This window comes from Rhinatrema bivittatum, chromosome 5, assembly GCF_901001135.1.
Source record: "Rhinatrema bivittatum chromosome 5, aRhiBiv1.1, whole genome shotgun sequence".
Classification (NCBI taxonomy): Eukaryota; Metazoa; Chordata; class Amphibia; order Gymnophiona; family Rhinatrematidae; genus Rhinatrema; species Rhinatrema bivittatum.
Genome location: NC_042619.1, coordinates 302,561,218 through 302,577,713, shown reverse-complemented (window position 1 = coordinate 302,577,713; position 16,496 = coordinate 302,561,218).

The following is a 16,496-nucleotide window of genomic DNA, read 5'->3' as shown; positions in this document are numbered from 1 at the left end:
GGAGCTGCATCCAAGTGAAATACCTAGCTTGATTAGTTAGGGGTAGTAGGGGTAGTAACCGCTGCAATAAGCAAGCTACACCCATGTTTATTCCCTTTACCCAGACTATGTCATACAGCCCCTATTGGTTGTTTTTCTTCTCTCCTGCCGTTGAAGCGGAGAGCCATGCTGGTTATGCATTGAAAGTGAAGTATCAGGCCCTTTTGGTTTAGGGTAGTAACCGCCGTAACAAGCCAGCTACTCCCTGCTTGTGAGTGCGAATCTTTTTTTTTTTTTTCTTCTCCCCTGCAGTTGAAGCTATTCTGGATATGCGTTAAGCCTCAGCTTTTCTTATTCCCCTGCTGTTGAAGCAGAGAGCTATGCTGGAAATGCTTGATGTATCAGCCTTTCTCCCATGCCATGAAGCAGAGAGCCATGCTGGATATGCATCGAAAGCAAAGTATCAGGCACATTTGGTTTGGGGAAGTAACCGCCGTAATAAGCCAGCTACTCCCCGCTTTGTGAGTGCGAACCCTCTTTTCTTCTCCCCTGCCGTTGAAGCAGAGAACTATGCTGTATATGCTTGGAAAGTGAAGTATTAGGCTTATTTGGTTTGGGGTAGTAACCGCCGTAACAAGCCAGCTACTCCCCTCTTTGTGATTGCAAATCCTTTTTTCCACATTTCCTCTTGCCGTTGAAGCTTAGAGCGATGTTGGAGTCACAGTAAGCATCTGTATGTTTATTTAATAAGGGTATTGTCTCCGGGCAGTAGCCATCGTTCTGGTGAGCCACCCACTCTACATTGGCGGTCTCTTGACTTTATGGATCCACAGTGTTTATCCCATGCCCCTTTGAAGTCCCTCACAGTTCTGGTCTTCACCACTTCCTCCGGAAGGGCATTCCAGGCATCCACCACCCTCTCCGTGAAGAAATACTTCCTGACATTGGTTCTGAATCTTCCTCCCTGGAGCTTCAAATCGTGACCCCTGGTTCTGCTGATTTTCTTCCTACGGAAAAGGTTTGTCGTTGTCTTTGGATCATTAAAACCTTTCAAGTATCTGAAAGTCTGTATCATATCACCTCTGCTTCTCCTCTCCTCCAGGGTGTACATATTTAGATTCTTCAATCTCTCCTCGTACGTCATCCGATGAAGATCCTCCACCTTCCTGGTCGCCCTTCTCTGTACCGCTTCCATCTTGTCTTTGTCTTTTTGAAGATACGGTCTCCAGAACTGAACACAGTACTCCAGGTGAGGCCTCACCAAGGACCTGTACAGGGGAATAATCACTTCCCTTTTCTTACTCGATATTCCTCTCTCTATGCAGCCCAGCATTCTTCTGGCTTTTGCTATCGCCTTGTTGCATTGTTTCACAGACTTCATATCATTAGATACTATCACCCCAAGGTCCCTCTCCTGCTCCGTGCACATCAGCCTTCCCCCCCCCCCCCCCATCGAATACATTTCATTCGGATTTCCACTCCCCATATGCATGACTTTGCATTTCTTTGCATTGAATCTCAGCTGCCATGTCTTCGACCACTCTTCCAGTTTCCTTAGATCCCGTCTCATTCTCTCCACTCCTTCCGGCGTGTCCACTCTGTTGCAGATCTTAGTGTCATCCGCAAAAAGACAAACCTTACCTTCAATCCCGTCCGCAATGTCGCTCACAAAGATATTGAACAGGACCGGTCCCAACACCGATCCTTGCGGTACACCACTTATAACCGCTCTCTCCTCAGAGAAGGTTCCATTTACCATCACACATTGTCTTCTGTCCGTCAACCAATTTGCAATCCAGGTCACCACATCGGCACTCACTCCCAAGCTTCTCGTTTTATTCACCAGTCTCCTGTGCGGAACCGTATCAAAAGCTTTGCTGAAATCCAAGTATATGATATCGAGTGCTCTTCCTTGATCCAATTCCTTGGTTACCCAGTCAAAAAAGTCAATCAGATTTGTCTGACAGGATCTTCCCCTGGTGAATCCATGTTGCCTCTGGTCCATCGATTCTCCGGACTGTAGATTGTTCACTATTCTCTCTTTCAGCAGTGACTCCATTACTTTTCCCACCACCGAAGTGAGGCTAACCGGTCTGTAGTTTCCAGCCTCCTCCCTGTTGCCACTCTTGTGAAGCGGGACCACCACCGCTCTTCTCCAATCACTTGGCACCACTCCCGTTTCTAGGGATCTATTGAACAGGTCACACAGTGGAGCCGCCAGAACATCTCTGAGCTCCCTCAATATCCTTGGATGAATACCATCAGGCCCCATGGCTTTGTCCACTTTCAGGTTCTTTAGCTCTTCCCACACATTTTCTACTGTGAAAGGATTTTCATCTATTCCACTTCCCTCCAGTTTCTTGTTGTGTAGAGATGGTCCTTCTCCAGGGTCTTCTTTAGTGAACACAGAGCTGAAGTATTCGTTTAATATTTCTGCCATTTCTTCGTCACTCTCCACACATTGATCATTACCACCTTTCAATTTTGCTATACCACTTTGGACCTTTCTCTTTTCGCTGATGTATCTGAAAAATGTTTTGTCACCATTTTTTATCTCCTTGGCAATCCTCTCCTCCGCTTGACTTTTTGCCAACTTGATTAATTTCTTTGTCTCCCTCAGTTGATTCAAATATGCTTCTTTGTGCTCCTCCCTTTGGGATCTTTTATATATCTTGAATGCTGTTCTTTTAGCTTTAATTTTGTCAGCCACCTCCTTTGAGAACCAGATAGGTTTCAGTTTCCTTTTGCTTTTCTTTACATTTCTAACATATAGAGCAGTTGCCTTGGTGATTGCTCCTTTTAGATTGGTCCACTGCTGATCCACATCTCTCTCGTTCTCCCATCCTTTTAGTTCTTCCTCCAGGTACTTACCCATTTCCTCAAAGTCTGTGTTTTTGAACTGTAAAACTCGGGTCTTTGTGGTTCTTTTCCCTATTCTTTTATTGATATTAAACCATACCGTTTGATGGTCACTGCTGCTGAGGTGGGCGTCCACCTGGACATCTGAGACATTATCTGCATTAGTGAGCACTAAGTCGAGTATAGCTCCTTCTCTCGTGGGTTCCAACACCATTTGTTTGAACAAAGATACTTGCATGGCATCCACTATCGCTCTACTATTTTTAGTTTCTGCAGATGGGATTTTCCAGTCTACATCTGGCATATTAAAGTCACCCACGATCACCACTTCTCCCTTCTTACCTATCTTATGGATGTCTTCAACCAGCTCTCTGTCCAGCTCTTCCTTTTGGTTTGGAGGCCTGTAAACCACTCCAATATAAATGGATGCTCCGTCATCTTTTTTTAGGTCGAGCCATAGAGCTTCTTCCTTACCCCAACTTCCTTGTAGCTCAGTTGCTTGGATTTTTTGTCTGACATAAAGAGCCACACCTCCCCCTTTTCTATCCTTTCTGTCCTTCCTTAACAAGTTGTAGCCTGGTATTGTTGTATCCCATTCATGAGATTCTGTGAACCATGTTTCTGTTATAGCAAGAATGTCTAATTCTGCCTCAGCCATTAGGGCCTGCAGATCTGGGATTTTATTTCCCAAACTATGAGCATTTGTGGTCATTACCTTCCAGATACTCTCTTTAAGGTTATTGCATTTCCTGGACTCCTTATAAGATATTAGTTGAGATTTGTTATTCACTTCACTCTTTCTTTTTGTAGTTGTGCCACTGTTGACAGAGTTATTCCTCTCAATTAGATTTTTCTTTTGGTTATGGATCCTGAAATACTGCATGCATTGTGTTTTTTCCCTCTTTTCTGGTAACACTTCAATGTTTTTCTCATGAACTTCTTCAGTTTTTAATATAGAGAAGGCTTGTTCTTTTTGCATTTGGTACATGGTGTGTCTCCTCATCACAGGTCTAATTCTACCAGAGCCCACTGTATTCCTGGATTTTAAAGAGTTTCTTAATGACCTGTTTGAGTGGCGGGGTATACCTGTTGACTGCTCTTCTGTCAAGAATGGGTGACTGTGGGTCCTTCCTGAGCCTAATGAATTTCCTTTTCTTGACTCCTGGTTTTTCTGTGATATTGGGGAATTATTTTCTGAGTAATGCAATGTGGGTGTATTATTTTTAATTGAAGCTAATTGATTTTTAATGTCAGTCAACTCCTTTTTCAGGGAAGAGAGTTGTGCACAAATTGGGCAAGCTCTAAGTTTCCAGATGCTTTCCCTCAGAATAAAGGCTCCACAGCAGTTACATTGGATAGTCCTCATCCTGGTAATTTATGATTTGTATGTCCTTGACTGTTACCAATGTACTAATGTATGTCGCTGCCTATGGCAAGTTAGGCAGTCTTTATTAGAAAACAAGCCCCAGGGGTGGGTGGGTAGAGGGGTAGGGTGGGTGGGAGTTAAACAGTTAAGCCTGGGACAAGCTGGGTAAAGCAGGGCACTTCTGGACGGTTAGAGGAAGAACATCATCCCCCACGGCCGATGGGACTTCTATCTCCGCGAGGGCTGAAAACAAAGGAGGTTCCTGCTGCCTTTATGTTGGGAGGAGGTTGCTGCTGCCACTAGTTCGGAGGAGGGGGGAAGTGAGTGAATGAGCAAGCATGTGTGTTTGAAAACCTGCGTGTGAGTGAGATAGCATGTATGTGAATGATTGAGGCCTGTATATGTGAAAGAGAGTATGTGTTTGATTGGGAGCCTATATGTGAGAGCATGAATGTAAGTTTGTGATTGAAAACCTGTGTGAAAATGTATCTGTGTGTGATTAAGATCCTGTGTGTATGAGAGAGATCATGTGTATGTATGATTAAGACCGGTGTATATAAATAAGAGAGAGAGCATGTGAGTATGTAATTGACAGCCTGTGTGTAAATGAGAGAAAAAGAGAGACCATGTGTGTCTGTGTGTGATTGAGAGTTGGTTTAGGTGAGGGAACATGTGAGTGTGTGATTGAGAGCCTGTGTGTATATGAGAGAAATAGAGCATGTTTGTAAGCATGTGAATGAGAATCTGTGTATGAGAGAAAAAGACAGCATGTATGTGATACCGGAAATGAACGCCATCATGCCACCACGTTTCTAGCTGAGCAACCGAGCATCTAAAAAATTGAGCCCTTGAAAAAGGATCGTTTTGACATCCGAAACACGGTCCCGTGTCGGACAGAGTTTACCCGGACGTTCCGTGCATTGAACCAATAAGTGGCCCTTGCCACTGCAGTAGAGGCAGAGGCCAAGTGAGCGGCACCACTGTCTCTCTTTGGGAGTGAGAGGGCTGCGACTCAGCTGCATGAGTTCTTCATCACGTGAAGAGTTGTGCTCAGCAGGAGGAGGAGGAGCCATCGGTTGAGAGAAGGAAGGAGCCAGTGGTACAGGCCTAGGCCCAGGTTTCAGCTCTCGTGCACGCTGCTGTAGACGGCGGTCAATACGCCCATTCGGGTCAACTAGAGACTCTAGGTCTTCAGGGAGTTCCTGAGCAGCGAGCTCATCCTTGAACCTTGAGGTCAGGCCTTCAAGGAAAATACTTTGCAGGCTGTCCTCCCGCCAGCCCAGCTCCAAAGCCAGTGTGTGAAATTCAATGGCATAGTCTACCAAGGATCAGAATCCCTGGCGTAGGTGAAGGAGATCTGTGGCAGCTGTGGACAGTTAAGCTGGCTCGTCGAAGACCTGCTTGAACATGTGGATGAACTGTGGAAGATCACCTAGCAGGGAGTTGCCACGCTTTCAAACGGGGGAGGCCCATGCCAGGGCCTTGCCATCCAATAAGGACAAGATAAAGGTTGTCTTGACCTGCTCTGACATGAACATGACCCACTACCAAAAATTGTGATAAAAAATCAAAACATATCAATGTCCCATTTAAAGTGAATTATTATAGCGTACTTTATTCCAAGTCTTTATCAGTCCCGCTCTCAGCAAGGGTGTTCTTGATATGGATTTCTGATGTTCTGATTTTTGATACTTTAAACTTTTTGCTTTCTTTTTTAGGGAATTTTGTTCATCTTCATATTTGTGGTGTTCTGTTTACAATTATTGCTAATACCAATATACAACTATTTATTTAAAATAATTTTATAACAAATCAGTCAAACCCACAGGGCAGTTTACAATAAACATACATACTAGATATAATAAACAAATATTAAAAATAGTACTAAATTGGTTAGTGTATCTTCACATGCTTGATACATATTACATTTGCAGATGATACAAAATTATTCTGAGTAGTTAAATCACAAGCGGATTGTGATAAATTGCAGGAAGACCTTGTGAGACTGGAAAATTGGGCATCCAAATGGCAGATGAAATTTAATGTGGACAGGTGCAAGGTGATGCATATAGGGAAAAATAACCCTTACTGTAGTTACATGATGTTAGGTTCCATACTAACAGCTACCACCCAGGAAAGAAATCTAGGCATCATAGTGGATAATACATTGAACTCGTTGGCTCAGTGTACTGTGGCAGTCAAAGCAAACAGAATGTTAGGAATTATTAGGCAGGGAATGGTGAATAAAACGGAAAAATGTCATAATGCCTCTGTATCACGCCATGGTGACACCATACCTTGAGTACTATTCTGGTCACCGCATCTCAAAAAAGATATAGTTGCAATGGAGAAGGTACAGAGAAGGGCAACCAAAATAATAAAGGGGATGGAACAGCTCCCCTATGAGGAAAGACTAAAGAGGATAGGGATGTTCAGCTTGGAGAAGAGAGACGGCTGAGGGGGGATATGATCGGTCTTTAAAATCATGAGAGGTCTAGAACGGGTAAAAATTTGAATCGGTTATTTACTCTTTTGGATAATAGAAGGACTAGGGGCACTCCATGAAATTAGCAAGAAACACATTTAAGACTAATCGAAGAAAATGTTTTCACTCAATGCACAATTAAGCTCTGGAATTTGTTGCCAGAGGATGTGGTTAGTGCAGTTAGTGTAGCTGGGTTTAAAAAAGGTAGGAGAAGTCCATTAACTGCTATTAATCAAGTTGTCTTAGAGATAGCCACTGCTATTACTGGCTTCAGTAGTATGGGATCTACTTAGTGTTTGTGTACTTGCAGCCTGAACTGGCTACTGTTGGAAGCAGGATGCTTGATGGACCCTTGGTCTGATCCAGTATGGCAAATTCTTATATATATAGCACATACCACACAAACATCTCATAACATTGTTTCATCCCTAATATTTTTACCAGCTCACACTGCTATGTCAGGAACCTGTCTCACCAAAAAAGTACATCAAAATTAAAAATAAAGATGAAAATAAAATCAAAACATGCGTGTTCCATCATCCAAGCCCCATCAATCATTCTTCATTAACACTATCAAAACCTGGAAATAAGAAACCCTTCACCAATTTATGAAACTTCTGTAAATTCAATTCAGCTCTAATAGAAATTGGTAACTTGGGGAGGCTCTTCAAGTTGGCCACCTCATTTAGTCTAACAGTCACAGTAAGCGCTATCCGGTTGTCTCCTCCTGCCCGCCAGAAAGTCCAGCCGTTCCAGTTGTGCTAAAGAAGCCATTCTGCCAAACCAGGCCGCAGCAGAGGGCGCAGTCGACGGCTCCATCCAATCAGCCAATATAGTCCGACAGGCCATCATAATCGCCAAGCGTTCAAATTTTGCCTTCGATGGACCCCCAGGTTGAGGCCCAGGCAAAGTGCTGGACAACAGTACGCGGCCTGTAGCGGCGAGGGCCCCTCCAACACAGGTTCCAACCACATCAAGAACCGCCGTCCAGAAGGGTCTCAGCAGGGGGCAGGCAAACAACCGGTGGAGCAACATGCCATCTTGTATGCCGCACATAATACAAAGGGCTGATGTTGCCAGTCGCATTTTAAACCGCCGAACATCATCATAGTATAGGCAGTGTAAGATTTTAAATTGTACTTCCCGAAGGCCAAGGTCAGGTAGGGTCCTGGAAGAGCCTGGAACCAAGCTGAAATCTGTTGCGGGGTAATAGTAGAGTCCAAAGCTGTGGACCAGCGGGTTGCCAAACGGGCAGTGTGCTGGATGGCCCGAAATTGTTGTCCAAGCTTTTTCCAGGTGTTCGCCAAGCAGGTCGTATCAAAAAGGGTATTTGCAAACTTCATTTCAGCCGCTAGTGTGGCGGTCGTCCAGGCAAAAGATTGCAAGTAATGACGTGCTTGAAGGAAAGCATAGAACTGCTTCATGGGTACTTGAAAGGTGCGCGCCAGGGTAGCAAAGTCCAACAAAAGATGAGATTCAGGATCAAACATATGAAAAGCAAACAGTACTCCCTTGTCTGCCCATGATTGAAAGACTGGTCTACTGTCCTGGCCAGGCAGAAATTCTGGGTTACCCACAAAAGGGAGAAGCAAAGACCTAACCCGGTCATATTGCTCAATCGGCGTACCCATCATCAGGCCTTAATACACGGGTACAGTAACGTGGGGATAAGGCATGGTTTGGCGGTGCCGTACACTAACCTGAAGGAGGCTCAAAAGGGACCCCATGGCCATCATACGAGTCAACATTCCTGCATCACAGTAATGATAGGACCTCGTGAGCCACTCGCCCACAAACCAGAGTTGGCAGGCCAAGTTATACAGCCGAAAATCCAGTATATTGAGTCTTCCCTGCTCCCTAGGGTGTTCCAATACTGTATAAGCAAGGCGCGCGTGGCGTCCCCACCACAAGAAATGCTGTATGCTAGAGCACAGGCACCAGCCATCACCCACCATCAGCCAACAGGGAATCATATGTAACAGGTAAAGGATTTTAGGTACCAGCACCATCTTTACTAGGACGCACCGCCCAAACAGGGAGAGCAGCAAAGGGAGCCAAAGAGTCAATTGAGACTGTAGTCGGGCAATGCAGGAGAAATATTTAAAGCATATATCTGCTTCAAATCCCATGGAATCCAGACCCCAAGATATTAAATTTTCCCTGGAGCCCACCTAAAAAGGAAGGGTCCACCCCACGTGTCCAGGAGACTGGCTGTTAAAGCTAGAGCCTCCGATTTATTATAGTTGATTTTTAAACCCACCACCAAGTGGAATTGTTCAAAGAGGGCAATAATAGTGGGCACACTGGTGCATGGTCTACCAACGAAAAGTAAAATGTCATCAGCGAACAATGCTGTTTTTAGTGGATGGCCATCTACACTAATCCCGCTAATAGCCCGCTCGTTTCGGAGACAAATAGCCAAAGGCTCCAGGACCATCACAAATAATAAGGGTGAAAGAGGGCAGCCTTGGCAGATCCTACAGTGAATAGAAAAGGATCCCGTAGGCAGGCCATTTTTCAAGATAGTAGCGCTCGGGTTACAGTAGAGAACACACAACCACTGGAGGTATATGCCCATAAAGCCATACTTCTGCAGCACCCAAAACATATACTCCCAAGACAAAGAGTCGAACGCCTTTTCGGCATCTAGGCTTAGGATCAGTGCTTCTGCTTCTGCCTGATAACTTAACACCGCTGCCAAATGGCGGACATTGCGCACCCCCTGGCGGCCCACCTCAAACCCAGTTTGGTCCGCATGGATAAGGGATGGCAATATAGAGCTTAAGCGAGCGGCAAGGACAGAGGCCAGAATTTTGACATCCACATTAAACAGTGAAATAGGGCGGTAAGACCCAACCTCTAAAGAGTCCTTACCTGGTTTTGGTAGGACAACAAAGACAGATTGGTTCGAGAGTGGTGATAGAGTATTTGTGTGCAAAAGATCCTCATAGTAGGACTGTAGGGGGGGGCAGAACTGTAAAGCGTAGGATTTTATAAAATTCCGATCCAAACCTGTCTTGTCCCACCGCTTTACCCGGCTTTAACTTGTGGATCACAGCATAGATCTCCTGTGTGGTGTTAGGCCGATTTAAAGCGGCAAGGTGATCCTGTGACAAGTGGGGCCAGGGGAGCCCCTGAAATAGGGTCTCCGCCACCTCCATGTTCATGGGCTTATTATCATATAGGGACTGATAGTATTCCATAAACTGTGCCGCAATCGCAGCAGGAGCAGTTTGCTGTATCCCATGCCTATCTTGTATCCCTGTCACTGACGCCTGTTGCCCCCGAGGCTGCACAAGATGAGACATCAGACGGCTGGCCCTATTACCAAATTTATAAAGCTGGTACTGGTAATATTTGAGGGATTTCAAAGCTCTCTGGTGTAATAAACAGTTGAGCGCTTCTCGAGCCCTATCTACATGTGCCTTAGCGTCAGCCGATAAGTCTCCCATATGGGTGAGCTGGGCTGCTTTGAGAACCTCAGTGAGCCGTAAAATCTCGGCATTACATCGGAAGTTTTTTTTGGCCACATAGGCTATCATGGCCCCCTGCATGACCGCCTTCCCAGCCTCCCACACCGTCGTAGGGGATACCTCCGACGTAATATTCTGAGCCAAATAGTCCTCCCAATTTTGCTTCAAATAACCTTGGAATTCCGAATCTAAATAGAGTTCAGGTCGCATGCGACAAGAAAAGGGGGGTCTAGCCCCCACCCCCCAATTGAGAATCAGGGTCACCGGGGCATGGTCTGACAGGGAGATGGTCCCTATGATGGCATCTTGAACTCTAGGGAAACACTGATCCGAGACCAGCAGGTAGTCCAACCTGGAATACGTATGGTGTGGGTTGGAGAAAAAGGTGAAATTCCGTTCCTGTGGATGTAAAACCTGCCAGACGTCAATCAGGTGCAATTCCCTGCACAAAAAAATTAATCCCCTCAGCCCCATCCGCCCCACTAGGAGGCTTGGGCGGATTAGTGTCGAGAAGCTTGTTGGCCACAGTGTTAAAGTCACCGCCCACCACCAAACTATAATCTGAAAACTCCGCTAGAACAGTTATCAAGGAAGCAAACCAAAGCCGGAGGTCCCAATAGGCCCCTGTGCAGCCCTCTCTCTGGTTTCCGCCAACGGGGAAAGAGAAAAGGAAAAGAAATCAGTACAGCAGCCTCCGCCGCTTGAGCTCCCCCCCCCCCCCCCCCCCCGAAGAGAGAAAAACTTCAGTATTCCACACAATGTTGGCTAAGCCCAGTAGGGTCCCTGCCCCAAGAATCCAACAAAATAGGAAAATCTGGAGTGCTGTTAGGCTGGAAATCCCAGAACTCAGTCAGTAAAATACTGTGGATATTCACTCTCTGTCCACGCGAGGGAGGGTCCCCAAGAACCCATCCGCCTCCTCCCTGGAGGTAAAGAAGAGGGTTTTGTTTTAATGCTGAACTCTGAGTTTCGCCGGGTACAACAATGCAAATCTGATCCCTCGCTTGTGGAGCGCTCTACAGGCAGGGGCCATCATTTTCCGCAGCGCCGCAGTACTGGCTGAAAAATCATTAAACAAAAGCAGCCGCTGACCGTTATATTCCACCAGTCCTTTTTGTTGATAGGCCTGCATTAGCTGTGACTTGTGATCCCAATTAAGGATGCAAGCCATTACAGGCCATCACGAGCAGGGCCCACATGATGCACTCTCTCACACTGAAGATGTTCGTCAGCCAAAGCAAGGCCCACTTGTTGTGGGAGCCACTTCTCCACAAAATCCTTCAGCTCCCTCTCCTGCACCGCTTCAGGGAGGCCAATAATTTTTAGGTTATTCCACCGTCCCCTATCCTCCTGTTCCTCTACCTTAGCCAACAGCTCCCGCTGTCGGCCCTGGAGCTCCTCCACATGACGCTCTGTGGTAGCCAGGCGGTCTCCTAGGTCTGAGATGGTACCTTCAGCAATGTCCAACCGGCCATCTAATGCCTCGGTGACCCGCTGTGAAATTTTTTGCAGGGCCTCCTCCGTTACTGAGACCAGCACTGGTTCCCCTGTAGGAGCTGCGGCGGCCATCTTGGCTGCACGTGGGCGATTTGGTTGGCGCTCTGATCTGCCGCGGGTGCTGGTCCTTCGCATTACCCGCTCAATTTGCTGCAGCGGCAAGAGTCAGCAAGTGTTCCCGCAGCATGCCCCAGGTAAAAGTAAGAGAAACTAGTGCTGATTCAGTGATTTTTCCCCGGTTCGCAGGAGCAGGGCCGCAAAGCTTTCCCCCTGTACTTTCGCCTCCTTCACGTCATTGCCGGAAGTCATCAGCGTCTGAGGGTTTCCTTGCTGCGAATTTGGCCGAAGGAACAGAAGGCTTGGTTGCTGGGGGTTTGGTCATACAGCGGTTACCGACCCCCTTGAAATTTTATATTACCTTAAACCCCAGAGCATCGAGCAAACCCTCCCCACCGTACCTTGAAAGTTTGCCAAGCCCGACGGCTGCAGCAGTTACCCCTGAGGTGATCCAGGGAGGACTGGAAGCAGTGTGCCGTGAGAAATCGTTGGAGGTACTTCAGGGGACCCAGGTGGGGAATGGAGAGATGCTTGAGGATGCTGGATACAGTGTGGATTGAACTTTCCCACAGGCCTCGTTATTATTGGAAGTTATTTCTATGATGCATGGGTCAGGAGTGGGCATGGGAATTGTTGCGGGTGGAAGTGGGGCCCAGGACAATGTTCTAGATATGGGATTTCGAATACAGAGACCAGCGGTAATGTCTTTGGAAAATATTTGGACAGTGTTAAAATCAATTGAAAATCGGTAACTTCAATTTCTCAAGCTGTCTTGGAAACTAAAAACCAAGTAATAGTAAATACAAGTTTGATCTCAACGTTCAACCAGAAAGTAGAAATTGTGGAACAATGGATTTCAACGATAGAGAAAGTGCAACAGAATTTGATTCAGTCTGAGATAATAAATAACAGCAAATTAGAGAATATAGAAAATGTATTAAGGTCTCACAATTTGAGAATACTAAATTTCCCAGTGATTTAGTATCTCCACTTGACTTATTCAGGACATATGGAACACAGGTGTTAAAAATTCCTGATGCAGCAATGCCAGTTATTACCAAAGATTATTACCTGCCCCAAACAGTAATGCCTGGTGAAGATGTATCTAGAGTACACCCAGGGATGGAGATTTCTGAAATATTGGAGTTATCACAAGAAACAGAGATTACTAGAAGAAAACCTTTATTGGTTACTTTTGCCTTTCTAATGGACAGAAATAATGTTCTGAGGCTTTTCTTTCTGTATAGACTGAGTCTATTTTATGGCCAGAAACTTTGGCTATATCCGGATGTTACAAAATCTACTCAGATTCGAAGAAAAATTTCCTTGCTATGCGTATGGATGTGATTCAACTAGGAGCAAGGTTTTTGCTACGTTATCCATGCAAGTGTTCTGTTAGATTTCAAAATGTAAATCGTGTGTTTTGGATCCCAATCTGAGAACATTTCTGGGCACACACACCCAAGGAACACCCCCAACTAGCTCAGCCTAAGATAAGGGAGGTCGAATCGACCACTCAAAGTCCAAGTTTCTTTTCTTAGTAAATGTATGAGATTAAAAATGGTTCGCTCTCTTACATAGTCTCCTCCTCTATTTCTTTTATTTAGGGTCATAAATGTTAGATTTCTTTTTTTTTTAATATCAAGGATTGTTCTGTATTTCTTATATCATGTACTGTGATTGCTTACCAAGGTAATTCTTGTGAAAAGTTTGAAATTCATGAAATAAAGAAATTAAAGAAATTGGTAACTTAATCCAGAGATCTGGTACTATTACGGTGCAAGCTCTTTTTGTAATATGCTGACATTTAACCATGTTTACAGGTTCTAATTGATGACCCTGAGAAGCCCGTAATGTTCGCTCTAGTATATATTATTTTAACTAATTGCGTAAATATTCTGGGCCCTTGCCTCACATACATTTGAACACTGTTACTAATAGTTTAAATTTTACACATTCAACTATCGGCAACCAATCTAGTGCAATCAGCAATTGCTTAGCACTCTCATAGCAACTCTTACTATAAAGTAATCTTGCTGCATTATTCAGTAGCGCCTGCAGCTTGTTGCCTTTGAAACTCCCAGCAGTAACTTATTACAATAATCCAGTGAACTCAAACATAAATTATGCCACTATAGGTAAAGCTGTGAAGTCCAAAAAAGGTTTTAGTTGAACTGAAAATAAATCTCAAAGTTTTGATTTTGGACATTAGACATTAATCTCACCTTATTTCTGATTCTAGGTCTACTCTGCTTCCGTCCATGGACATCTATGCGCCAGGAGACCCTTGCCTAAGACCTGCCAAGGGCTCAACCTGAGGGGAACGAGGGCTGGTATAGGTGAAGTTCCTGTCAGGTCTCCTGGTCCTGCACCGCCTCCCGGCTACGAGATCCCCTGGTGGACCTTCCCACTGTGGGAGTTCCATCTCGCGTGCCAGCTCAAGGGCCCACAGTGCTAACATCTCTTACTGCTCACTAACAGCTGTTAGTGCGCACTACCACAGAGTTAGTGCACAGTTCATTTCATGAGAACACTGCTCGCTAATTCCCATTAGTGTGCAGTAATGTCCACATCAGTGCGCACTAATGGACATTACTGCACACTCTGCACTTACGAAACAGTGCGCACTAATTGGTGTTACTGCGCACTAAGAGATATATATTTTGCATAGGCCACTGGCGCGCGCAAAGTCCCGGGACGCGCGTAAGTCCTGGGGCTTGCTAAAATGGGTGGTCCAGGGGGGCGTGTCCAGGGGGGCATGTCTGCGGTCTGGGGCAGTTCGGGGGCGTGGCTGAGTGCCCCGACACAGCGGCCTGTGTCGGAGCCTGGCCTGCCGGGTCGCACGAGTTACGCCTGCCAGCGGCGTAACTCGTTTGAGGCATGTTGTTTTGTTTGTTTGCTACTCGAAGTTTGGGACTGTTGGCAGGGCCGGCAGGGTGATGTCTGCTTTCATGCAGATGAAAGGAGGGTGTTTCATTTGTTTGTTTGGGTTGGGTGCCCTCTAGCAGGAGGGAAGTCTTGTTCTGTTGTCTTTACCTGCTTGAAGCAGGGCAATCCTTGCTCTGATGCTGACTGCAGGGAGTGGGTAAATGCCTGATGTTTGTCTCAGAGGCTAACTGCTGCTGCTACCTTGTTTATATATATATATATATATATATATATATATAAAAAAAAAAAGGAAATTGACAGGGGAGCTATAAAAGGCCCTGATAGAGAAATAAAATATCTAGGCCTCTGTGCTTATGTAATTGGTGACATCAGCAGGGCACCCATAATTCCGAGGGGGGGGGGGCTATAGGAAAATTCTATAGCTATAACCAGTGCTAGCGTACGTTTGACTTCCCTGGTTACAAGTGCAGTGGTCGGTGATAGCTGAAAGACTGTTTAGAATTTCAGGATCTGAGGCATCATTTAAGAGCCTGAAGTCAAATGTATCAGAAGTGCTGTAAATGTACTCTGACTTCAAGGGCCTATATAAAGTATAATAAGTACTTTTAAGTAATGAACGAGCACTCACACTGATAGGAAAGAATGAATGAATGACTGAATGAATGTTTGCAGGTTCCTGCTAAAGGTAAGATGTAATTTAGGAAAGTTTAAATATAAATTTGTTGCTGTACCGCGTGTTAACACAGCAATTATTAGAGTCAATACTAGATTGTGAGTGATCGTGATTGTTATTATTGATGAACTCTGAAAAATTGAGAATTCAGAGCGCTTCATCAAAGGAAGTGGAGATCACATGAAAGAGACATACTCTATCCTGAGGAGTTGTTAAACATACTGTCGGATGACAGATTAATTGTTAATAGTAACAGTAATAACAATACTTGTTAAAGCAAGTATTGAATACGCTGTCCTAAATATATATATATATATATATATATATATATATATATATATATATATATATATGTATGTGGAAGTCAAGATTCATGCCTGATATAGAGAATATTTAAATGTAATGCAGGAAAAGAAGAATGAATGTCTGAATGACAAACGTTATTTTATTATTTTGTGAGCTGTTCTTTCATATAAAAAGAGAAATAGGGTCATTTCAATTTTTTTTTTTTTACTTAGAAATTCAGTATCAATAAGCTGGCACAGACACTTACACTGAGGGAACGCACTGACTAGCTTAAGGAAGATCTGGAGCGGTTGTAGGAAGGAAGTTTCTTTTGTTGATTTTGTTAAAGCATAAGTTAGTAGGTTAAAGAAAGAAGAGAATACAGAAAAGAAAGAAGAAGATACTGAAAAGAAATACAGATAAGTGAATGCATACACCAACATTGAATAGCATTAACAGAAATAAGAAATTGCAAGGAGACAAGTTTATACAGAATTTAAAGATAGAGAATAGACCAGAAAAAAAACATTAAAATATAAAAAAGTAGAACACTTACCTTTTGGTTCTGGAATACTAAATTCATGTCACATCTGAAATACATAAAAGTGCACAAAGACTTAGAACTCTTACTAATTTTATAAATAAGAAAATGAGTTTTAATAAATTTTAAATGGAATGTTAAGAAAAGGGGAGAAAAAAATAGTACTTATCTGAGAAACGTGACTGTAAACATTTTAGAGTATAATACAATATATTGGTATCCGTGTTATGTGTTGAAACATTTCTATTGATTTTGAATAACTTGCATAAGAATATAAGATTGTTATAACAACAAATATATTTAAATTCATATAAATAAAAGAAAAAATTGAAAGGTATTTCCTCATTTACAATCTCTAATTGACCCTGCCTTTCACCTCTATCTCCGAGGGA